At 33.3% G+C, this 27,302-nt stretch overlaps 1 long non-coding RNA gene across 1 annotated transcript; it reads left to right on the forward strand.

Moving 5' to 3' along the window:
* Window positions 1-10,894: 10,894 nt before the first annotated feature.
* Window positions 10,895-26,915, forward strand: LOC133187494 (uncharacterized). The gene is made up of 4 exons (XR_009721203.1): window positions 10,895-10,993; window positions 23,025-23,135; window positions 24,502-24,596; window positions 26,797-26,915. It is a non-coding gene; the product is annotated as an uncharacterized LOC133187494 (long non-coding RNA).
* The last annotated feature ends 387 nt before the right edge of the window (window positions 26,916-27,302 follow it).

Here is a 27,302-nt window from a genome sequence, read left to right on the forward strand (position 1 = left end):
TTTGAAGATTTACAATTCATACTAGTATTTGGTTTTAAAACTTTCCCGCTTTTAAGTGTAATCTGTTCGCCCTCCTGAATGAAATCACACGGTCCACATCGGGGGTTACCACACTTTTTAACGACTCTCTGGTTGCTCGAGGAAAATTTTGCTTTGGTTAATATCCGCCTCAGGTTTGGTGCTTGTCTTCTGCCGTTAATAATTGATGATTTATCCAGAAGATTTTTCATGTTTTCAGATTGTTCTAATATTGGAAAAAATCGTTTCGCTGAATTGAGAATATTGTGGTTACGTGGGTTATGAGTTATTACAAATGGGATGTTCTCTTCGTCGTTTTCCTCTGGATGGCGACTTTTTCTTAATTAGGTTATATGTCTGTCTTTTGCCCGGTTGATTCCGTCCTCAATATGGTTCATTTGGTAGTTTTGTCGCCTCAGGTGTTGTTTTAATTCTTGGAGTCTTTTCAAGCGAAGAGTAGGCACGGTCACAATGGTACAAATACGTCTGGTCATATTGCAGCTCATCCAACATGGCGGATAAAAAGGTAACATCAAATATTCCACATAATCAATATCAAGCAATGCAAAATCATAAAAAAGGTATCGTTGATCATGGAGATGTGAGTTAAGAACTTCTTTGAAAGGAATGCTACAGAGCAATATTTTTTTAGGTCTTCACTAATAACGCTAAAATATTTCTTTTTTGAAAATTGTTACACTTACTGATTATTCTTATGAATTCAAATGTTACTCAAGTTTTCTAGCATATCCTGGGTTGGGGTCGTACCTTTGTTTTAAAAAAGCTTAAACTTTTTCAAAGTCAGATTACATATACGACAATCTTTTTAAAGAAATAAAGTTCTAAAATTAGATCGTGAGATATGCGAACATCCCAGTGAAGTACAGAAATTGTGACCCCTGGTCTAGGAAGAACCATAAAATTAAAGAGGGTCACAGTTATACATTTATGTAGTCATCTGATATGTAAGAAAAATGTAAAGAAATAGTAGGGCGTATTAATGTGTAATTGTAATATACACAAGCATCTCCATGTGGTGTAGATTTAGTTTAGTTGAAACAAGCCTTTGTTTGGTTAGCCTAGGTTTGGACAGACAACAAAAGGTCAAAATTAAACATTATAAAATATTTTTAAAAATATTTTAAAAGCTTCGCAAAAACAACAGAGTCAAATTTATTCTATTACGTAATTCCATGTCGTGTACATGCATATTTTTTCTAACCGTAGCCCCTGGTACAATGGCTGGATTGCGACTAGGGAAAAAAGTTTTATGCAGAAATATATCGATCTTCCCAAGGACAGGCTAGGATGGCCGCATTTTTTTTAGGTTGACATTAAGCATCAATTTACTGCACATTGATAAGGAAGAAAACCTTGCCTGATATGGTGAACATCGTAAGGAATTTCGTTTATCCACATGTACACGTTGCTTTGAGTAGCTTATAGAATTGTGAATCTTATAGAATGACCAATTATTGTGCTAGAGGATAAAATACAAAAACTAAATAAAAAGCCTATAATGTGTTCGCACCCCATCCTCCTTTCTCCCGCTGGATTCATCTTTGCCATGATTATTTTAATGGGCTTACGTCCTTTTGTAAATATGTTTTAGTTTTTGTGAATGTTGTAATTTTTCCTCATTATTTGTATTTTGTAAAATATTTACCTTTTTTTCTTTATTTTTTATTTTACAAACAAAATATGCTTATAAATACTATATGCAGAATGGTAAGAATATTTCTGACTAACTTTGTATATTTTCAAATTCAGACTTGACATTACTTTAATCAATTTAAAATACATATCTGGCGTACACCTCATAATCTCATATCATGGTAGTCCTAACTTTAAAAATGTTTAAAAAGAAATATGAAGACGATGAACAGTAATCAATTGCCAACTTTTCCAAAAGTCAGTAACATCAAAACGTACGATTCTTCTACACTTTATATAACCATTCCTCACGATGAAGTAAAAAGTAGGTTTTTTTGATACCACACACAACTGCTTCTTCAAATAAAAATGGAAGTCGGAAATTTTCGTACCTTGTGATTAGTCAACAACCAAATTACTTTGTTCAATGTCAGTCTGACTCTACACATAAGAACTCTGAAGTTGATATTAAAAGGATGCTGGAGTTCCTCATTGACAACTTAGATGTAGGAGACCAGGTCTTCAAACAAACTGTTGGAGTTTGGTGGGCACAAATTGTGCTCTTTTACAGCTGATCTGTTTTTTTTTATTATTCCTTCAGCAAAATTTATTAAAAAGTTATGAGAAGAAGAAAGCACTTGCTATGGCCTTCAACTCCACAGTTAGACAAATCGAAGACGAATTGTCAATTAACAATACATGTAGTTACTTTCATTTTTATGTTGACTCGATATATCCAAGTGAACTTGAAATAAAAGACACCACAGAGTCTGCCGTATCTGTTTCATGTTTGGATGTTTTACTGACTATAGACGATAAGGGCCAACTAACAACTAAATCGTATGATAAACGGAATGGTTTCTATTATTAACTTTCCTTAAATAGATTGTAATAGTTTGCTATCACCTGCATATGGTGTTTATATTTCAACTTATTCAACAATCAAGAGCAAGCTCTTAGTCCGATCAATTTAAACCGTGACAGCCTATTGACAGATAGGTGGATGTTATAAGGATTTCAAAAAAAAAAAAAAAAACTCGTTTAAATTCAACATTTCGTAAATTCTTTGATCGTTATAATAACCTTGTTAGCAAATCTAACCAACCACTGGGTCGTATTTTTGACTGACGTGTTTCATACGAAATAGTAGACTTTTGTTTCTTTACAGAACTTGCCTACAGAATGTCCCGTCAACCTGATCAATGCATAGGACTCACGGCGGGCGAGTCAACAGGAGATGCTTGTTCATCCTGAGCGCCTAATCCTGCCTCTGAAGTTTCCATGGGTCCGTATTTGTTGCCATGTTTGCAGAATTGCGTTGTTTGTGGATTTTTTTTTTTTTTGATCGATCACTATTCGTTATCTTCACCTTTTTGATTGGAACAATACAAATTGGGACCAAAGCAAAGACGGACCTCTAAAAACATCAAATGTGGGATCAGGTGCCATGGAGGAGTAAGCATCCCCGTGTGATAAAAAATGACCTAACAATTTGTATGAAAAAGTCAGTCAGTTTTCGACTTAAAGATTTTTGTTAACAAGGTCATTGTATCGACCATAGAATTTGCGAAATGTTGTCTTTAAACGTAACTGTTGATGTCCTTGTACGTAAAGTATGCACTTGCATATCGAATCAACTGGAAAAAATAATCTCCATATGCAAGTGATAATAATATATTGCTACATAATAAGGAAAGTTGGCGATATAAAAGTTGTTAAGAGTTCCGTTGTTAGATCGTCATTATCGTCTTTTCCTAGTAAGATATATATCCAAATATGAAATATATGTATCAGACTCTTTGGTAATTTTTATTTTGAGTTCAAAGGGATATATCTAAGCAACGCAGGAATAGAAATGATTATTGTTGATTGATAAAACGTCGTTGATATATCTAAATGTTGAATGAATTGAAGGTCATAGCATGTAGAAGTTTTTGAATAAATTCTGCTTCATGAAATATGGAGATAACGAACACTGTTCAAGCTCACAGTCCATTTAAACAAAACAAATCGGGAGAAGAGCAAACACGGACCTTCAAAAACTTCAGAGGCTGGATCAGCTGCCATGGAGGAGTAAACATCCCCTGTCGACCGGTCACACCCGCCGTGTGCTCCTTGTCATGATCGGGTAAACGGAAAGATCCATAGAAATTCCAGTGTGTAAATAATGGTCTAACAATTAGTATGAACAAGATGTGTTTGTGAAACACTATGCCCCCGTACGGCAGCTTATGTCGAAGGTTAAAGTTTCTCAAATGCAAGTCAAAATCCAGGCCAAAAGATAAAAAATGTTGATACCAAAAGAAAGATCTTGTCTCGAGGAAAACACCTGTGGAATTTGAAAGACCTAGATACAACTGTTCAAAAGTTATGGTGAAGGTTAAAGTTTTTTTTAAATAAAAGTCAAACGTCAAGGTCAATGTCAAAGTGGTTGGTATCCAAAGGAAGATCTCGTCACAAGGATTACATATGTGAAGTATGAAAGCCCTAGCACCAACCATTCAAAAGTTATGGCCAAGGTTTAAGTTTTTCAAAAGCAGGTCAAACTCCTAGTTCAAGGTCAAAGGGTCAAAGTGGTTGGTATCCAAAGGAAGGTCTTGTCACAAGGATTACATATGTGAAGTATGAAAGCCCTAGCATCAACCATTCAAAAGTTATGGCCAAGGTTAAAGTTTTTCAAAAGTAGGTCAAACTCCTAGGTCAAGGTCAAAAGGGTCAAAGTGGTTGGTATCCAAAGGAAGGTCTTGTCACAAGGATTACATATGTGAAGTATGAAAGCCCTAGCATCAACCATTCAAAAGTTATGGCCAAGGTTAAAGTTTTTCAAAAGTAGGTCAAACTCCTAGGTCAAGGTCAAAAGGGTCAAAGTGGTTGATATCCAGAGGAAGGTCTTGTCATAGGAATACACATGTGAAGTTTGAAAGCCCTAGCTCCAACCAATCAAAAGTTATGGGCAAGGTTAAAGTTGACAACAGACAGGCAGACAAACAGACAAACAAACAGACAAACAGACAAACAGACAGACAGGACAAAAACAATATACCCCCGGGATCTTTCGATCCGGGGGCATAAAAACGTCAGTCAGCATTTGACCTAATAATAGATTTTATTTGCTGATAAAGTCATTGCATCGACCATAAAACATGTCAAATGATGACTTAAAACGATTCTGTTGATATCCTTGTTTCATCAACTTGTTAGTTAATAGCTTGCCTCGTTGTAAAAATTGATCGTACGTAGGGAACGCTCTTGTGTATCGAATTAACTGAAAGACATAAACCCCATATGCAGGTGATACCGTTATAATGCTACATAAGTAAGGGAAATTGACGATAGAAAAATTAAAGTTTTTACGTTTATCATAAAGTTTTGTTGTTAGGTTACAATTAACGTCTTTTTTTCAGAAAAAAAATATCCAAATATGGAACAGACGTGTCAGACTCTTTGGTTTCTTTTATTTCAAGCTCACTGGGATATGAATACAAAATAGTTTTACTAATACTGGGTCCCAGTTAGTACACTTTGGAATTCCAACAGATTTTGTGAAGAAGATGTTCAAAAACTGCATAGATATTGTCAATCAGAACTCGAGCATCTTTTTTTAAATATCAACTTGGGATTGACTGTGTCAGTCAGAATGTTTTTTAACAAAATTATTTTGCAAATGACAAATGACAATGTTAGTAAATTAATAGAAATAAATTTTATTTAATGAAAAAGCAGATGCCTATGATGTCAAAAAGCCTGGACTTTTATATATCGCGAGGAATGGTTGTATAAGTTGTTGCAATGTCGTACGTTTTGATATTTTGGTAAAATTTTGATTTCAAAATTTCTAAAAGTGCCTGGAGTTTTAAGCATCCACATCTGATTAAAACCACTTCTCGAATATATTTGCTGTACAATACTCAATACTCTTTCACTTCTGTTAATATTTTGGTGAGGAGTAAAAAAAAAGAGGCTTGAATATTTACTGGAAACCCGCTCTATATCTTTTTTGTGAGGATTTTTATGTGGTTTAGGAATGCAGTATAGGTATGGTAATTCAAATTCAATTTGATTCTTGGGAACATTAAAGATATTTACAACTGCATGGCATGTGATTTTGTAGAATTTCTTCTTTAGAAAGAGAACTATGAGTATAAGTTGGATTGCCATTTGCAGAATTAAATCAGAATTCCTCTAAAATACAATTGAAAATTTAAAATGGGTTTTACAAAGACATTGTTGTTATCTGCTTTGTCAGCTGGGACCAGTGCATATTGATTGTGTAATCTTTCTAAATTTTTTTTTCACTTCTGAATTATTGAAGACAGAAGGATAGATGGTTTTCAAACTGCTCCCAGTCGCTTTATATGAGATTTCAACATTCATCTGATACTTTAATTTTAATCCATTCTGACAAAGTGTTAAGGTCTTCTTTTTCATTCTTGGCCCGTTGCTTGGTGTAATCCTCCACAGAATTTATAATATTAGATTATACAAAGATTACACGATCAATATGTGCTAGTCCCAGTTGACAAGGCAGATAACACCAATGTCGTTGTAAAACCCATTATTTCAATTGTATTCTAGAGGAATTTGGATTTCATTCTGAAAATGGTAATCCAACTTATACTCATAGTTCTCTTTCTAAAGACGTAGTTCTACAAAATCTGCAAATAGTACTCATTGGAATTCCAACAGATTGTTGGGGACTTCATCTCCAAGCATCATGTAGATATTATCGATCAGAAAATCAAGCATATCTTTGATATCACATGTTTATGTTTATAAGGTAGAAGTGATCAAATGAGACATCGTACATGTTTTTAGGTTTATTGTGAGACCGATGTCCATGTCTCCGTTTAGGTCTCTGTATATTGTTAAAAAGTCCCATCACATTCACCTGGCTATACTGTGGACTTCAAAGATTTCCAACACTATCAACATTTAAAAAAGCATATAAAGGTTAAAAGATAAAGGTAAATCAATTTGTTGTAAAATTTGAATATGAATTATGGAATGAAAAAACTCTGACTAATTTGAATTAGCTTTCGGAGAACTGATCAAATATTGTGAGTTGATTTCTTTTACCATCCGACTTTAATTATTTCATTCGTTTCTTCGATCGCGAGCGCGAGAGGGGAAAGAGCACATTGTGCTCTTAATATTTCCTATTCTCTTACAAATTTTGAGGATGTTTCCTAGTAGTTTGTTCTTTCCCTTTTCTGTCAGTCTGTCTGTCACACTCATATCATGGAGTAAAATGGGTTATGTTTCTTATGGAAGCTTGTCATATGATCTATCTTGTATATTTTTGGATGAATTCAAATATTTTAGTTGTGCTAACCTTTTACTTGTATATCAAGGGTTTGAATGCTGCAAGCAACGTTTTTCCGAACGAGTGATCAAGGCAAGTTTTTTTTCAAAAAGATGTAATCCCTACCTTGAACAAACTTTCGTGGACGATGATTTCAAGAAAACGTACCATCGATAATGATGCAGATGCTGCATGTGACCTATATTTCCTGAAAGAGTTCGCAATAGATGCTCTATATATGTAGCAGCTCCACTTCCAAGTACTTAATAGTCCTGACTTGGGATGCATACTACCAATCATGCAAAGAATGCTGAATGTTACCAATATTTTATATTAAAAATTCGATTTCAATTCAATATGCCAAATTTATTTTAACATAAATTCCGAACCTTCGTTATCTGGGCTAGCATTACACAAGCACCATCTAGCGTTTCATTTTTAGAATTGCTATGCATTAGTTTCTCTGAAATGTAACAAACGCATAACTGAATTGGTGCCTCAAGAACCACTGGACCAGGAAAATAGAAAATTATGTGAAAGCACTGTAGATTAAAATTTGTTCAAATCATGGTACCTGGGGTAAGGGTTTGACCACAATGGGCGATAAAAGTTTTACACAGGAAAAACCTTTAAACTTTTCTCAAGAACTACGGATCCAGAAAAGATCAAACTTATGAGGGAACATCCCAAGGAAGTGAAGATTCAATTTTGTTCAAATCATGAACCCCGAGGATAGAGTGGGACTAGAATAAACAACCAAAGTTTTACATATGAATTTATAGGATATTGTTTTTTCAAGATCAACAAAGGCATGATTAGTTATATTAATATGGACGCATACTCAGATATTGTAGATTCAGGTTTGTTCAAATCATGACTCCGTGGCTACAATACGTGGTCAAAGTTTACATAATATATAGAACAAAAATCTGCTCATGAAGAACAAAAGGCCCTTAGTGACTCAGGAGAGCGTTGTGATCCATTGGCCTCTTGTTTACATAACTAGATCTGCTGTGATACAACTACAGGCCTTTACAGTGCCTAAGTATGCTTCCTTCCATGTTTTCCCCGAATCTTTACGGAGATGTCCTCTAAAGTGATATCATCCGTAGCTTTGTGTACATTTTGATGGAGGAAATTTTCTTTCCAAAAAATGTGGTGCAGTAGATGCAAAAGTTTTGGTGATTCCGAATTATTTCAGAATTGAATATAGGACACTAAGCCAATTATATTGCGGTTGGAGGATCTTGTGAGCCCTATTTGTACTCGAAAAATCTAAACTGGAGAATATCACCGTGTACAGAAATCATTCAGTTGAGAATAGAAACAGATTTTCTAATGACACAAAAATGTGGTTGACAAACAGTTTCACCAAAACGTTGAAACGAAGTCACATATGGATATTCAAAGCTTTCCTAAAATAGATGAAATCTTCAGCTTCGTGTGTTATACATGCATATTGATTGGTCGCCATTTTCTTGCGAGTAATTCTTAAACAAACTTAACATTTTTTTACTTACAAGATACGCAGATTTACGAACCATATCACTTAAAAGGTTATCAAAGAAAACTCGAGTTTCTTTTTCATAAATCTCAAAGATTCTAAGTTTTAATGGTTTAAGAACGTTTAAAAAAAACTACATTCAATTATCATATAATTTTTATTTTGAGTTTTAAGGGGTGTATATGACTTGTAAATTTGAAATTGTGCATTGGTGAAACAAATATAAGGCAATTAAACACTTTCGATATAAGTATGCCCCTCTCCCTTGAAAAAAAGGGGGTATTGCTTTGCATCTGTCGATTAGTAAGTCGGTAGACAAAGTGTTGTCACACAATATCTTGAGAACTCTTTGATTGACAGAATTTGGTACACTGGTACCCAGTGAAGAGTTAATGACCCTTATTGATTTTGAAATCACAAGGTCAAAGGTCAAGGGTCAAACGACTCTAGATATTGTCATTAAATATTTGAGAACAATTTGCTTGACAGACATGACATCAAACTTACAAATATATTGAGAACTCAATATCTTGAGAACTTTTTGCTTGACATACATCAAACTCGGTACACTGGTTCGCATGAGGAGTAGATGACCGATGTTGATTTTGAGTTCAAGAGGTCTAGGATGAAGGGTCAAACTGGACATTTAAAGATTTTACTTGTTAATATCTTGAGAATCCTTTGCTTGACGGACATCAAGCTAAGTACACTGGTTCCACTGAGGAATAGATGACCACTGTAGATTTTGAGGTCGAAAGGTCAAAGTTAAAACGTAAAACTTCTCTAGAGATAGGAAGATATTGTCCGCCAATATCTTGAGTACCTTTTGTTTGAGAGACATCAAAATTGGTACATTGGTTCCTGAGTTTGAGGTTACATGTACATGTACAAGATATTAGGTCATAAGTCAAACTGGACATAGGAATACATTGACAGCTCAATATCTTCAAACTTCTTTGTTTGACAGATATCAAACTTGATACACTGGTTCTCCTTGATGACCCCTATAAGGTCACAAGGAAAAAGGTCAAGGGTAAACCTGAGATAGGAATATATTGAATTCTCAAAATTTTGAGAACCCTTTGCTTGACAAACATCAAGTTTGATACAGTGGTAATCCCTCTAATATGTACATTACTCTTAACAATATATTGAGGTCTGATAGGGATCAAACAAAGAATTATGTTTGCTCCTGACTAGTAGATGGTCAATTGCTTTCATTATCATTACAGGCATTCTAAATTAAAGTTGTTGTCTTTTTAATATTAGACGGTCATGGTAGCCTAGTGTTAGGGCGTTCCCTTCGTGATCGGGAGGCCCTGGTTCCATTCTCAATCTGCGCGCCGCGTCAAACCTAAGTCGTAAACATAGGCAGTGACTTCTTTCGCCAAGCGCCCGGCCTTAGAAGTGAAAGTCACGAAGTCACGGGTCTTTTGGATGAGACCCCTTAAAAACTGAGGTCCTAGGCGTTGGCAGGATAAAGAATCCTTACTGCTCAATGGCCCTGAGTGCCGAGGGTATATATAGGTCTAAATTTGAAGCCCCTCGCCGGTATGATGACGTCTCTACATGAATGAAAAAAATTTCGAATGGAACTTAAAACAGCATACAATCAATCATTTTAATATTGGCACCTGGAGAGGAAGGTATATGTTCCTCAAACACTGTTTTAGAAAGATTCGCTTGTCTAGGATTTTTGAAAAAAGGGGGAGGCAAAAGGCCAGGGGTCTGCGCAAATATTAAAGATTTCTCATCTTAACTGAAACTTTTCCTCCCGGCAAATCTTTATTTCCAAAGACTTTTGGAAAAAGAAATATATAGAAGTATATGAAATTGTTTTCTTTGGATACAAACTCGATTTTTATTCCTAAATTTATGTTGATTACAGCTTAACAGCAGTGTCTACACTGATCAGCAATCTAGTGCGTACCTGCATCAGTTTTTGAAAAAAAAAATTATAATGATTTCATTTTTATTTTTTGAGGGAAGAGGTATTTAATTATTCAGGATGGAAGTAGTTTTCTAACCCGTCTCTCTCTCTCTCTCTCTAAAAAAGGTGAACCACGAGGAAAAAATATTTTGATTCTTGATTGATAATTTACCTTCAATTTCGTTTTTCTGATATCCCCCCCCCCGCCTTCCTCGAGAAAATTTTTGGATGCACTCTTGGATCCTTAATCTTTTTTTTATTATTATTTTATAAGGGAGTAATAATCATTCTTCAACAGGAACAGAAAGTGAACAATTATACTTTATATAGACTTGGTAAAAGTATTGATCTCCGGCTCACTTCAGATGTGAGCGATAACTATAACTGTCTAGTGCATCGCTAACATTCGTATTGGAGAATCAATACAATGCATAACTTATTGGAGACAGGACCTATAATAAGTTAGATTGTTGTGTGTATCAACATATCAAATACGTACACAAGCTGTTATTATAGAAAGGTATAAGGATGCTTTCTTAATCAGCAAAGAAAACCTCCAGTATGGGGATAAACCTCTACACACAAGGTAAACACTTTTTTTTCTACCCCTAGGATTCTGACAGAGTTTGTTATTAATAGAATCATTCATTACTACGAGTGTGGGATAGTGAAATTCCACCAAGGGGACAAGATTCACGGTCTAGGACGAGGCTTTGCCGAGTCCTAGACCGTGAATCTTGGCCCCGAGGTGGAATTTCACTATTCCCACACGAGTATGTAATGAATGATTATTTTTCTCGCATTATTTTATCCAAAATAACGGCCTGTCAATGACGTCGCCATGATAGGGCTAAAAATATATTCTTTTAATTTTCCATCTAATTAAAAATCTAAATACACCATCAGAGAGAGCGTACCTGAAAATGGTTTACACATAGTGTAAACTGATAAAATGAATTTCAGTCCATGTAAATTAATTAGAAAGATAAAAACTGGGAATAAAAAAACTTATCTATCCGATAGCGTACACATTCATTCAAGAAGAATCCTTCCGCGATCTAAAAATAGTACCATTTAAAAAGTGAAATACGACAATATTTTGAATGAAAATAAGTTTATCTTAATAAGTTAAATGACAACATTTTAAGGATGTGTAATATTTTTTTTAACATTGTTACAATTTCTTTTTATAAAGACGGAATGTTTACGTTATCGTTCGCGGCGTAGTAATAAACAGTGTAGGACAGAAAAATCTCACACTGCTGTCTCACACCGGACAAGTCAATCTTACACTGGTGATTATGCGAGAAATAATGTTTCTTTATGCCTTTGCCTTCGCAAGGGAATTCAGATTATGCAGACTACCAGAATCTAACTGTATATCACTAGGGGTACACTGAAGGGTAAAATGTAACGTTGTTTTCTTTAGACTGCAGAAATCTAAAATTAGACTTGAAATTTTCGGCATAAATTGATACGTTGAGAGCATTGTTGAACCCCAGATTAAAAAATCACTCCACTCTAGATCTACTGTAAAAATACGAATACGTACAACTGCACTGTTAGGAAATCGAAATGTATTCATGTAGTATATGCACATATATTTACAAGCTTTGTTTACGGTTCGCACGTGTACCTCTGCAATGCTCACCTGACAAGGCTTTAATCTTGAAGACAAAATTATGGATAATGCAAATTTTTTTATAAGAACACTAAAATTAACAGAAATATTAACTGACAAAAAGACCCCTTGTTTATTTCATAAGATTTTTCTTTGTGTAGCTAATCCCGAGGTGGATAATACGCGTGACCTCGATACACATGTATGCTTTAACACCACGGGTCACCAAAGGAGTTTTCTACTTAAATATAGTAGCTTGGTCGCTTTTTACACCCTTATTTTACCGGTTGAATATAAACATAACGGTTTTTTCATTATGTATTACAAAGTATTTTAAATTTAACATGTTTAAAGGATTGTATATTTATAATTAATAATTTTAACATATCCAAAAATACAAGCCAATTTTTAGCACCTATATATATCGCACGTAAAATTTTCCCGAACCGATTGCAGTTTCTTTATTACATTGAGATAGGCGGAGACATTTGAATTAAATGCTATAAAAAGAATTTAGTTTTTTGACAGTACATAAAAATAAGGAAACATTGTTTTATAAATGTGTATCAATCATTTTCATTTCTTAGTTGTATTCTTTTATATCATGTATGATTTATTTACGTTCTTTTCAAGGGAGGGGGGATTAAACTTTCTATGCAGCTTTCAGATTTGGGAAGCATTTTTGAGAAAAAATGCTTTTTATACCCCCGTATCGAAGATTCGGGGGTATACAGTTTTTGCCCTGTCCGTCCGTCTGCCTGTCTGTTTGTCCGCAAAACTTTAACCTTGCCCATAACTTTTGATTGGTTGGAGCTATGGCTTTCATATTTCACATGTGTATTCCTTGTGACAAGACCTTTCTTTGGGTACCAACATATTTGAACTTTTGACCTTGACCTTGGAGTTTGACCCAGTTTTGCAAAATTTTACCAAACTTAAACCTTGGCCATAACTTTCGAACAATTGGTCCTAGGGCTTTCATACCTCACATGTGTAATCCTTGTGACAAGAGCTTCCTTTGGATACCAACAACTTTGACCCTTTGACCTTGGAGTTTGACCTACTTTTGAAAAACTTTAACCTTGGCCATATTGCCATAACTTTTGAACAATTGGTGCCAGGGCTTTATTTCACATGTGTAATCCTTGTGACAAGACCTTCCTTTGGATACCAACAATTTTGACTCTTTGACCTTGACCTTGGAGTTTGACCTACTTTTGAAAAACAGTAACCTTGGCCATATTGCCATATAACTTTTGAACAATTGGTGCCAGGGCTTTCATATTTCACATGTGTAATTCTTGTATTAAAATCTTCCTTTGGATACCAACAATTTTGACCCTTTGACCTTGGAGTTTGACCTACATTCGGAAAACTTTAACCTTGGCCATAACTTTTGAACGGTTGGTACTAGGGCTTTCATATGTAATCCTTGTGAGAAGACCTTTCTTTGGATACCAACAACTTTGACCCATTGACCTTGACCTTTGAGTTTGACTTACTTTTGGAAAACTTTAACCTTGGCCATAACTTTTGAACGATTGGTGCTTCGGCTTTCATATTTCACCTGTGTATTTCTTGGGAGAAAGCCTTTCCTTTGGCACCATTAATTTTGACCATTTGATCTTGACCTTGATGTTTGACATACTTTTGAGAAAACATTAACCTTTTCCATATCTATTCAATTGCTGCTGCTAGGGCTTTCATATTTCACAGGTTTATTCCTCGAGACAAGACCTTACTTTGGGTACCAACGTATTTGATTTGCATTTGAGAAAGTCTCACCTTTGCTATAAGTTGCCATACGGGGGCATCATTGTTTCACAAAGACATCTTGTTTTATCATATATTAAATTATTATTTTTGGCATGGAAGTAACCACCTTGTTTGTGAATAATGTGTCCATCTTTCATAGTTAAAAAAATTATGTCTTGAGTAATTTAGGAATAAAGTTCTGAAGCTACACTGAATTTTGAATTTCTTCTTAGTGATTGGCATTGTAGGCGGAGATAACTCAGTGGCGTAGCGACCTTTACGAAGCAACGGAAATGAATACACAGATTTTTTATCAACAAATATTAATGATTTCGAAAGTTCAATTAGAGAAAAAAAAATTAAAAAATATTTTAAATTTATAAAGAAGACTAAAGTTTTCAAGATTTATTTGTTTCATACATATTAACCTTAAAATTTTCAGCTTTTTATTGATATTTGATACAATTTCTTCTCGTTTTATCTAATTTATTTATTTATTTTTTGAATTTCAAAGAATTTTTTTATAAAAACTTAAAGTTTGAGTAATTATATAAATTATTCATCTCCTGGTAATTTAAAATACAAATTTGCTGCGTTGCACGAGTACTTTATTTTAAAAACAATCAATATTTGAAAATGTAATAGCATTTTAAATGGATATTCTGTGTTTGAAGTTGGATATCGCACTCCTGAAATTATAAATATTTGAAAAAAAAAGAACTTTCTTGTGAAATATATTCCATATCAAACATTGATTTTTCTGTTTTTAATGTTTTATTTTATTTTATTTTCTATTCTCTGCTGTCTCTCTATTAACGTTCAAAACGATATTGCGATGAAGGTACATTATAAGGTGCATTTGAAATAAAAACAAATTAAAATGAAATAAGGGTTCAGTAAATTTGAACAAATAGCCGAGTTTAGTTAAAATTAAACATTAATGGTATTTTGAACGTTCAAATATGACAAATTTGATATTTTTGTAAATTGATTTTAAAAAAGATAGAGTTGTGCTGCCACGTAGTACTTTGCATTTCTGATTGTAAAAATAACACCTGTGAAATTATCAGTCTTATTCAACGGATGTTACAAGTATGATCTGCAGTTTTTCACTGTTGAAAAAGAAATGCCTTCATACTAACGGAAATGCTTTTGGAGAAACAGATTTCGTGGATTCTCTCAAAACTCAGCCTTTTTTCATATATAGTAAAATTATTATAACAAAAAAAAAAAATTAAAAAAAAAACAAAAAAACATGATATTACAGGAGCTTTCGAGGGTTCCGTCCCCTTGCCCCCAACTAGGCCAGACCTCTTGCCTTTTTTAACACAGTAATTTTTTATTTTTTTTTTTGCTAGCTACGCCACTGTAACTGGTGTTTTGTTTACACAGGAAATGGTTGTAGCCATGTGCTGTGTGGTAATGCTTTTCATACTCTACTACAAATATTTTCACTAGCTGATTTTTATAATCTGTAAAGAAAAAAAATGTCTGCAAAATTTTTTTATTTTGAACAGTAAATATGCAGGTGTTGAAAAATAAATATGCAGCATTTTTTTTCCCATACAGATCTTGGTAAACAAGTGTTAAGATAACTCACTTAATATATTCCAGTATCTGTCACTTATATGTAGATAAATATTCACAAGTCAAAAAATATTTTTAACATTGGTTTAAGTTCCCTATCATTCCCACATATGTCCCATGTACTGCTGATCATTGAGGTTAGGAAGTCAATGTCTCACAACGCTGACAACACATTTTGGCATAAGGTCTCTCCTAAGATAAGATGGTAAGCTTTATTAAAAGTCAGTTTGGAAATAAAAAAGACAACACAAGCACTGATGAGCTTTTGACTGACATTACTAACATATAAATAACAGTAAAACAATGAAACGTGCAGCACTATAAACATAGAATTACTTATAACAGTACAGCACACAGTCACATTAAGAGAATATATCAGATAAAGATACATATATAAGATACACACACGTACAGACACACAAACAAGGATTACATAACTTACCTAGTGAAGCAGGCTGTGCACCCACAGTCCTTACCGCACCAAGAGGCTATCATAGATTTAAACTGTAAAATGTTAGATTGACATTTAAAATTTTCAGGTAAGGAGTTACATTTTACCACAAGAAGAAGTTCTAACTTTGGGTATTTCTAAAATATTCGAATATCTAAAATTGTATGTTACTTTCTTAAAACTCACTAAGTCTGACAAACATCTTTGAGAAAGGTCATGTAAAATCCTAAAACATTCCAAAGCCATACTGCGCATTCTTCTAACCTCTAATGATGGTAATTTTGCCTTATGTAGCAGATTCATAGCTACTTTCCAAATTTTCATAAATAGAACGTAAAGCCCCCATTTTCACTGGTGTTTTTCTTTGAGCGGAAGTGCCAAACAAGAGGATAGAAATTAAAATTTGACAAAATAAAACTATAAAATATAGTAATTTTGTTTGCCCGAGTTAATACTGAGCTAATGCGTTTAAGAACATTTAATTGTTGGGCAGCTTTTTTGCAGATATTACTAATATGAACATCAAATTTAAGCATAAAATCAATATCAACTCCAATAATTTAACAGTTTCATTACACACAAAATTTCAGCATCATCAATTCTTAATACTGATTTCTTATCAGAAGTTTTCTTACCCAAGGCAATAGCCTGAAATTTTGTTGGATTTGCCTGCATACAATTTTCATTAAACCATTTCAATAATACAGAAATTTAATCTTGCGAAGTACTTATCAAAGTGTCAAAATCCATATGTCGGTAGGCTAAAGTATTATCATCTGCATAATTATAAAAAGACCCATTCTTAATGAAATAAAAGAATGTCATTTATAAAAACATTGAGAAGTAATGGTCCATGAATAGAATCTTGTGGCACTCCTTTTTTTATACCAACCCTACTACTGACAATTCCCTGAAGTTTCACTTGCTGAAAACGTTCAGACAAGTAGCTACCCAGAATGGAAACAGAATATGATGATAAACCATAAGCAGAGAGTTAACTTAATAGTATATCATGTGGCGGACAATCAAAAACCTTAGAGATGTCCATTAAATTAGCAGCTACATGTATATTTGATCTAGAGCCATTTTCATATCTTCTAGGAGTCGCAGAAGTGTAGTTTGACATCCATGACCTTTTCTAAATGCACAATACCATCAAAATAGTCAGAGAGTTGTACACTCAAAACTTTCCCAAAAAGCTTTGATACAGTAGGTACAATACTGACAGGTCCATAATTAGTTTTTATCAGAGGGTCTTAATTTGTACAAAGGGATGACCTGTGGTAAATGTAATTTTTTCTGCGCGGATCCTGTCGTAGGGCATTTCTTTTCCACTGAATATATCTCGTATCCCTTCATACATTTCTGTGGAACAACATTGTCCAAAATCTCTTATATTTCTCCTTTCTCTGCTGAGAATTACTTCTGTTTGGTGGCTCCGGATCCTCTAACGACCACATTTGTCGGTTGGTTTCCGATGTTATGCATGGAAGGTATAGACAATGGACATATTCCTCTTCTTCATCATTCTGATTTATAACGAAATAAGGTATATCCTCATTGTTCTGCTCCTATTTAGATGGCGTATTGTTTCTCTCTGAGTTTCGGTAACTTCAGTTGCTAAAATAGATTTGTTTTCTGTTCCCTCCATGCTGTACTCAGCGCATTCCAAGATGGCTACACATTATACTTGGAACACTGGAAACCCAACCATTTCATAAGGACCATACAGGAGACATTGAATATTTACATGAAAAAAAAGAGAAATGAACCACATGTGTGCGTTGAGCTACACAAATGAATTATTAATGCTTTACAAGCTCTACATTATTATTATTTTTTAATTAAAATGCTGTAAGATAGATAAATTGTAATAAATATTTTATTGGGAAACCCATTTGTGCCTCTGTAACTCTGCAGCTAAAGGTCAGATTATGTCATTGTCAGATACTAGATCAGGATTTTGGCGGGGAAGTATGAGGCGCCGTTTTGGTATTTACTGCCAAAAAGTGATATCACCTATTCGAATAATTGATATCACCTATTCGAATAAGTGATATCACCTATTCGAATAAGTGATATCACTCATTCAAATTGAATAGGTGATATCACCTATTCGAATAGGTGATATCACTTATTCGAATAGGTGATATCACTTATTCGAATAGGTGATATCACCTATTCGAAATGAATAGATGATATCACCTATTCGAATAGGTGACATCACCTATTCGTGTTGAATAGGTGATATCACCTATTCGAATAAGTGATATCACCTATTCGAATAAGTGATATACCTATTCAATTTGAATGAGTGATATCACCTATTCGAATAGGTGATATCACCTATTCGCATTTCTTACAACAATAAATAATGAATGCTCCCTTCCTCGAGATTATCTAGATTTTCATTGGAACCAAGCAAATTCGGGCTGCGGTAGGGTCTGTATGTCTCGTCACGTGACTCGCGAGGTTTTTCGATAATATTAACTTCCAGGTACCTCACACATGGAGATGTGTATTGGGTGATGCATGTTTATGGTTTACACAAAGCGTATAAGGAAAGTTTAAAAAGTTGTACAAAGCCGAAGGGTTCTCCGACTAACGATGGATAAATTGAGTGTCTTGTAAAAAAGCTTGGGTGCGAGCAAGTAGGAAGAGAATTTCGATCGAAGTACAGGTAAACAAGTCAGAGAATGTCACCTGCTTCTTGGGTATTCTTGGGTGAAATAGAAGTCTTATATGAGCCGCCCCATGCGAAAAGGGCCCTTATGTATTTTGACGTCATAATGAGAAAAACGCCGGTAAAGATAACGTCATAAAATGCAAGTTGCGTATGTTATATATTTTTCCAACATTTTAACCTGAGCGCTATCAACTTATTTTCATTGTTGTAAATATCATTTAGAGCCAATAGAATATCAGGGAAAAAAGAAAATATGAATTTTTAGAGCTAAGTTCATATAAGTGGACATTTCCAATATCGAATATTAAATTTTGCTGATATAATTAGGTGTAGTTTTTTATCCAATTTTTTATACATTGAAAGCTATTGTACGTGATAATCGATATGTAAGTCTGCATGTACACATCCTTTTTAACACAAATACATAGTAACCGAATTAAAATAATTAACAATAAATGAAAAAATAATTCTAAAACCGCTTATATATGCAATTAAAATTTTGTTCAGCTCTACAGGTAGCAAATGACGAAGTTTGAAAAGGTTGATTCTTTGTAAAGCATTAAATTTAATGAAGAAATCATCTGATTTTTTTTTTCAAAACAACATTCATTATGTGTGTATAAACGCGATTGACGATCTGCATTCGTCACGGTCATTTCCGGGTCAATGTTTTGTTATCTCATTCAAGTAGAGAACCGGCTTTTACTGTTTACGGAGACTGCCTAGCTTCTGTGTTTGCTACGATAAATATTTCATGAAATTTTAGAATAAAATCTTGTACCATTTGTTAAAAGTCTTGGACCAGGCGGAAAAAAAATGAGAAAAAAGTAAATGCTGCCAACGAAAAAAATATTGACCAGATTTTTATTATGCAATCTATGGGAAGATTTGAGTTTGCTAAAAAAAAAAATGGGGGGGGGGTGTTAGAGGAGAGTGCAATTAGCCATCATTCTATAACATTCAATTATCAGTGAAACATTATGTATGGAAACACTCGTCCCCCAACAACATGCCTGCATTTCATTCCTAGTAAATAATGGGTCAATATTTATAAAACCCCAAAAACATAATACGAGGAAATTAAATCTGATTATTTATTTCCCTGTAATATTGCATCTGATTATTATTTTAATTTCTTCCAAAGATGCAGTGTTTGTCTGAATTAAAGGTTACGAAAATAAATACTTTTTTGTGTAGGGTTTGCAATAAGGTGTTTAATCTTTAACTGATAAATGGGAAGAATGAGTGCTTATTTTTTTAATGAATCATATTTGGCCATTTCTTTAGGCATGTACATAAGAACGTTTTTCAGAAGGGGGGGGGGGGGCTTAAAATAACAAGTTAAAAACTAATATAGGCCAAAAAAAAAAGAAAAAAAAGAAATGTATTAGGGGGTTAATCCCTTTTCGACAAAAGAAAAATTAGCTAAAATGGCAGTGCTCAGCAATGTCGGGGATACAACCAGAGGTAACTCAGTAGATAGATACAAGAATATCCAATGCTACAAATTTATCAGACCTCGGGTCAAGGGCGTTTCACAAATACTAGAACATGTCAAAATTTTACGAGCTTGACAGTACCAGCAAAGAAAATTTGATTTCTTTTTAAATCTGAGATAAATACTTCTATCACCGTGCAAAATCGACTCGTAAAATAAATCTTAGTTTGAATATTATTTAAAACATACATTCTTTTTATCAATTTTAATTACAAATCTTTATTTAGTGTAAAAAGCCCTATATAAAAACATTGAAGTAATTATTTAATTTAAACTTCTTTCATGTCAATCTTATCAAAGCTTTTCACAGACTTTGTAATTTACTCAAGACATGTCATTTTATCAATTCGCTAATTGTTGTCAAAGAACTCTGTTATATACCAGTATATAAATTGTATGTGTTCGGATGCCCGACAAATTTACTGGCCACTTCCGTCTGTGTCCCTGCATGTATTTCTTGAAAGTTAAAATTGCCGTCCATCGTTAAAAGATTTAATAAACTCGGAAACTGATTTACTCATTACTTTAGATTTACAATATGTGATTTCGGGAAGAGTCCTAGGGATACGGCACTACTACTTCCGGCCCGCAGCGCCACTTATTTCACTGCCAACATTCCTTCTTTCCCGATCAACGATATATCTTATTAGACCCAAACTAAGCGGTCACACTTCCACAAAATTTGAGAATCACAAAATGGATGGAAGAATATGTAGGCTTAAGCTTATAATTTTTTTTTCTTCAAACGAAATTTAGCGAAAAAGGGGGGGGGGGGGGGGTTACATGATGAATCAATATGACAAAAAAAAAACTTCAAACTTCAAAATATATTCTGGACTTATAATGACCGTAGAAGGATATGATAATAATATGAAAATTATATCCTCATCCTCAGTTTTTGTGAGATTACATGTTCACTGCAAGACATACGAATATTGACCCGCTTATAAGTCGGTACAGTGCAGATATTGTGACGGTTTACGCCAATATTGCAGGGAATACGGCCAACTTTAAAATAATGTTCGTATGCCCTCTCCCGACTCAGGACGAAAAAAATGGGTCGGTAGGTAGGTGAGAATTCCCCCCCCCCCCAAGAAAATTTTGATATAAATGCTGAATTTTCAAAATCTATTTTCCGAAATGCAATAAAAAATGCTTCCTGGCAGTTAAAAAGAGTTTTGAGTCGGGCCATTTTTAGCCGGCGGAGAGGGCAATCAGCCAATTTTGACAGATGGTCCGGTCTAACGTGTACAATATCATAAAAAACATATATTACCCATGTAAAGGGGGAAGGGATTGTCTCGGCACTTATTATTTGCCTGTGTCAATATTTACCAATGTAGGAATTTGAATACATATATGTTCAGTATTGTAGGTACATATCCTCCCCCCCCCCCCCTTCCCTAAACTTCATTTGTCAGAAATTCTCCTCAAACTTCATTCTTTAACTTTTCAGAAAATTTTAACTGGATTGTGTTACTGCAGATCCCCCCTCCCCCCTTGCCGATCAATGTTCTGTATCCGCCCTTCAAGCTTTCTTTCATAAATTCATCTAGGTCATGAATAAAACAACAAAAATTATATCCTTATGATGAAAAATGATCAAACAATGAACTCTATAACTACAAGGAAGACGCAATTTATCAGTCTTATCTTAAGGATTCTTTTTAAAATTTTAAACATTGTTTTTCATAAACTACAAATAAAATAAAATACAAGTCTGTAAAACATCTAAACACATATCTTTTATTTGTTTGTTTTTTATTTAATATTTACTTTTCTCTGAACCGTATATCGGAGCAATATTCACGTCTACAGTGTAACATGACGTCGCGAGTGTATAACGTTATTATTTAAAAAAAAAAAAAAAAAAAAAAAAAACATACTGGGTATTTACCAATATAAATCCATTATCTGTGTTTTATTTATGAGAAAACTTGCATAAAGAATTTTTTATCGGATTTTTTAAATAATTTCTGTTAAGTTGACCAAAATGGACATTTATGTGACATGCAAAAATGTCGACACTCTTAAAGTGTACATGTAACTTACGTCTAATCCAGAGTCCACGGTTTCGACAACTAGTATATAATTTATATATACTTTAACGAAAACAACTATATCAAATATTGCATGTAAAATAATTCATAAATTTTTCATATATATTTTCGTGTTATAAAGTAATGTTTTGTTTTTTTTCAATCAGATACATATTTCAAATATTTCTGAGAGGGATATACCAGGTACAATGTAAAAGCGTCAGTTTGAACGTCATTTTTCAACGTCATTTCTCAAGGTTATCTTAACATTTTCTTAACCTTTGATTCCCTATATCTCAGTAATTATTCTGAATATTTGAATCAAACTTTATATTTGGTTACTTTACACTATAATCTATCATAATCCATTAAAAAGTCAATTTTGAAAATTTTTACCTTAAGGTCAAGATCTAGTAAATAAAAGGAGCCTACAGATTCCTCAAATTTAAGAAATAAATTCCTTTAATGAAGCTTTATAAGTATAGCTTGGTAAAATAAGGTGTTTCGGGGCATAATTTGTAGGTAAACAAGACAAAAAATCATATTTTAAACTGTCATTTTCAATGAAAAATTAAGAAAATCAGTCATGAACATGGGAGTTTTTTCCATATCAGACAAATTAAATGTATCCATATTGCCTACAGTCTCTCAGAAAACGGTAAGAAGTATGTTCTTAGCTTTTTCTTTAAAATAATACTAAATTGAATATAGGTTTCGGGATTACTTTTCACATGATTTCAAATTGAATTCCAGAAAAATACTTTATTTTCTACATAATTCTATTACAGCCGTAAAGTACGGGAAAAAGAAAGTTTAATTTGATTATGACGTCATAATGGATTTAGCATCAAAAAGGCAGTCTAAATTCATTTACTAGATCTTGACCTTAAGGGCCCTTTTCGCATGGGACGGCTCATATTATACATTTGTATCTGATTAGAATAGTTTTGTTATCATCATTCCAACTAATTTATTAACAGATTTTTCTTGAATTCGAGGATAATGATGTTATTATCAGCTGATTAAGGAGGAGTAGTGTAAGTGTCAGATGGGTACGAACGTCATCTTGTGACAGCATCACCTTTGTTTGGGTAAATAATTTGTTCAGAATACGCTTCATTTATCAACAAAAATTTAGCTGTTGCATGTCAGTAGGTCTAGTTTTTTAAGTATTCAATGTTTGAAAGCACTTATCAGGTCCAGTACAATCTTTTGATTTAGCTATATATATAGCTTTATTAAGCTGCTCAGAATAGCTTAATTTAGCTATTTTATCACACTTTTTCTTAAATGTGTACTTTTCTCAGCATGCACAAAAAGTCGCACCTTGGTGCAGTGATGATACTCAACCTTGAACTTATCTGAAATTGATGCATTTAAAACTCACTCATTAAAATCTCCTTGCATACATGTGATAATTTTTAGGCCCAAATACTGTACAGCAGTCCTCAAAATACAGGAATTTGGGTGAAAATACTGTACATTGTTCATCAAAAAACTATACAAAAAAAATGTAAAAAATATTGACCAAAAATCAATGTAAGAGGTTCATTTTTTAAGCTCTTCTGAGCCAAAGGCCCAAAGAGCTAATGCTATGGCCATTTGTGCGGTGTGCGTAAACTTTTTAGAATATGGGCCATAACTCAAGAACCCTTTGGCCAATTATTGTCAAATTTGTCATAGGGTATCCTTGGGCCAAGGGCTTCCATTTATACTAAAACTAGAGTTGTGACCCTTAAACAAGGGGAGATAATTAGGAAAATAGAAACAAAAGAGACTTTGTACTCAAAGTTCTAAAAGTTTTTGGGCTACATACGCAATCGATACAGTTACTTCTTCAATGAATTTATAAAGGAGGCCAATTATGGTCAACAAGATAATTGATTGGTAATTAATTCAGTACATTCAATGAGAAGCAATCATACTTATCCATGCCTCAATGCACACAAGGTAGTGGACAGTTACTCAAATAATAGAAATTTATCTTTTGCTTAAAAGAAATCAAAAGTTGCAAAGTTGGAGCTATCTTTGATTTTGCTTGTTGTTTCGATAGCCCATAGCACATATATGAATAGTCAAATACATGCAACTTTTTGTCTATTTCTTACCAAAATAATTTTTGTGAAAAACTGCATATAAATAGCTAAATCAAGCTATTTTGAATAGCTTAATAAAGCTAAATAGCTATTTCAAGCTATATAGCTAAATTAAGAGATCATTGTACTAGACCTGCTTATTTCCCAATCCCAACGATAAGACTTTCTTTATATATTCTGCAAATTCTCTCTGCATTTATCATTGAACAAAATTCATATGACTGCAATTATATGACCATCTTCTTCAGTTTAGAGAGCATGTTATAGAGGATATTTTGGTTAAAGTTTTGGTCTGTTTCATGCAGTGTTTGAAATATTCTTTCATCTTACACAATTGTATACATTAAGATTTATTTTATAGCTAAAGTACAAGAGAACTGCAGCATATAAGACTACATGTACATCGACTTTGAATAATCTACCCGGTATATCCTCAAAAAGGCAACTCAAATACAGGTATGAAATTGATGTCACAAAATAAGTTTTTGGACTTACATTCACTCTTATAATTCATATACATATAAAGCATATAAAAAATAAAAATAGAAAAGAATTAAAGGTTCATCAGGTGACAGCTCAATCATGTATGGAATATTATTAGGCCAAATAAAAAATTTTTGTGGTTCCCATTACCTGACCGTCCCTATTTTAGATCCTCGACCCTAAACTTTTTTCGACAATATTCATATTTATTTTCCGGAATTTTCCGCAATTTCCGTCATCCACTTCGGTATTAGTTTTAGTTCCAGCAATGGCGGCCTCCATTTAAAAATCGTTTTAACACGTAGTGCAAGTGTTTGATGGTGTTAAATCTAAAGCAAGCTAGCATGGCGTGGCAGTATACCTTTTTCCAGCGCCATGTTTTTTTGTTTGTTTGTTGTTTGGTTGCCAAAATTAAATAAATATGCCCAAGAGTGGCGAGATTCAGTTAGTTGCTCTGTTTACAGCTGGTTTATAACAAGTGCATGCTGATTAGCCCCTTTATTATTTAATGCACGCAAAGGTGTGAAGTCAGAATAGGAAATCACTTCTCGCTTGAAAGCACACAGACAGCTGGCCAGGTAACGTTTTTTGAAGTTAGGGGGAAGATAACATGAGAAAACATTTATTTGATTGCATTGATTACGCAAGAATTAGCCCAATGTGTAAGATAGATTAACTTGTAAACTATTAAATAATTTATATCAGGATCATCTCTTTTAAACCGAAAGTAGAAAAAAAAACAGTTCATGAGGAAAAGTGAAAAAGAAGCTGATTTTACATGAATAAAGTCAACTTGCAAAACACCAATATATATGAGAAATGAGCTTGGAAGTATGAAGTCTTCAATGAGGCAGAAAGGTTTCATGAAAGGATTTAAAATTTTAATAATATTAAATATTTGTAATTCTGACAAATTTGAATGATTCTATGTCATCTTGCTTAGGTGATTTATTTTGTTTTAAACATTACTGTACAAAGTATAGGTGTCACATTCTTTTCCTCTGACAGCTCTTAGCAGAACTCTCATGTCCGTTTTCTAGTTTATAGTTCAGAATTTATTATTATGTAAAATAAGAACTATTCTGGATAAAAGTAATTAATTAATTTCATTTATAAACACTGATTTAAAAAAAGGATGTTCACCTTGGACTTTATTTTTTACAAAAAGAAAAGATTGTGTTTTCATTATTTTTGATTTAAAAATATTTGTTTCATATTCATAACTAGGGTGCCCCCTGCCAATGTTGACTAGTATATTTAACGCCACATCAAAATGCCACTTATTTTCTCCTTCACTCTGTTCATCCACAAATAAAACATTTCTTTTCTGAACCATAGTTGGAAAAGACTGAATTCAAAATAAACAAAACATTTATTAGTTATGAGTTATATACTCAGCTCTACACAAAATATTTCTGTTTTTTCGCATTCTATGTACATTTTTAGATTTTATATACCTGTATAAAGACTACTGCAGCAGATTCCGATGGAGAAATCATGATCTATATTTAAGATTTAATGTATAATGCTTAAGATATCCATTAATTTTACTTATAATATACAATTCTGAAATTAATATCATCCTTTAAAAAAAAGGATAGCACATATCATCTTCGTAAACACTTAACATTCTAAAAAAAGAAAATATAATATCCAAATAACAGTTAAATAATTCAAATTGCTCATGCTGATTTTCTTCAAACATTGTATTTTCTAGATGAGTATGGACTCAAATGAATAGAATCAGCAAACAACTGTTTAAATACCCAAGACATTTTATTCACACATTAAAGCACATATCTAATCCATATGCTGAAGAGAAAACATATCTAACACTCTACACATAAAATAGTTCACTTATGCTAACGAAAAGAAATAGGTATTATTTAGAAAAATTTAGAAAATCATTTTGTCCAAAAAAAAAAAAAATCCCTACCTACCCTATTTTTTTGGAGGTGTAACTGGAACCACACATATTTTTTTGTTTGGCCTTAATGCTAAGTTTCCAAATGTCAAAATTAAGGGTATTCAATATATTCCATACAAGTTGTCAATCATTTATTAGTGATTTATACAGAGGTTCATTTGCATATAAATGTTGTTAACATTGTTTTACTGTCTTTATTAACTTGTAATACTAAATTTTATAAATTGACAAATTCATTCTTTTTAGAAAGTGCATATAATTTGGAAAAGAGACCATCAATCCACTGGGGGGTATCACATGAAAGCAATGATTATAGAATATTGTAAGGCTAGAGGAGTTATAGTACAACAGGCAGGCGAGTAATGGTACTTTGTTCTGGAAATTTTTTGCCCCAGTTTTATTTTTCTCATTCTGCCCTCCTTACAAGTAGGTGAATTTAAAATGGGACAAATTCGAAGAAGGCAGCATATATCTTTTAAACACAAATGTGTCTGATCAAATTTGAAAAGGGCAAAATTGTTTTCAAGGGTGAAAGAGTGAATATTTTAAAAATTAGAATGGGGTGAAAATATCCAATAATACAGGTTATATGTATTAACACAGTACATATGGATTTCTCTTTTCTTTATAAAGAAAATAATTTGTTCTGTAAAAGGACAAATTTTGTTCTGATTTGTATCAAATAAATAAATATGTGCCAGATTTATTATTTTGCAGGCACCTAAGTTACCATCAGTTGTATGTCAAGCTGT

This window comes from Saccostrea echinata, unplaced genomic scaffold (assembly GCF_033153115.1).
Source record: "Saccostrea echinata isolate AGI-Se365-2 ecotype Australia unplaced genomic scaffold, CSIRO_AGI_Sech_v1 ptg000015l, whole genome shotgun sequence".
NCBI classification, from domain to species: domain Eukaryota; kingdom Metazoa; phylum Mollusca; class Bivalvia; order Ostreida; family Ostreidae; genus Saccostrea; species Saccostrea echinata.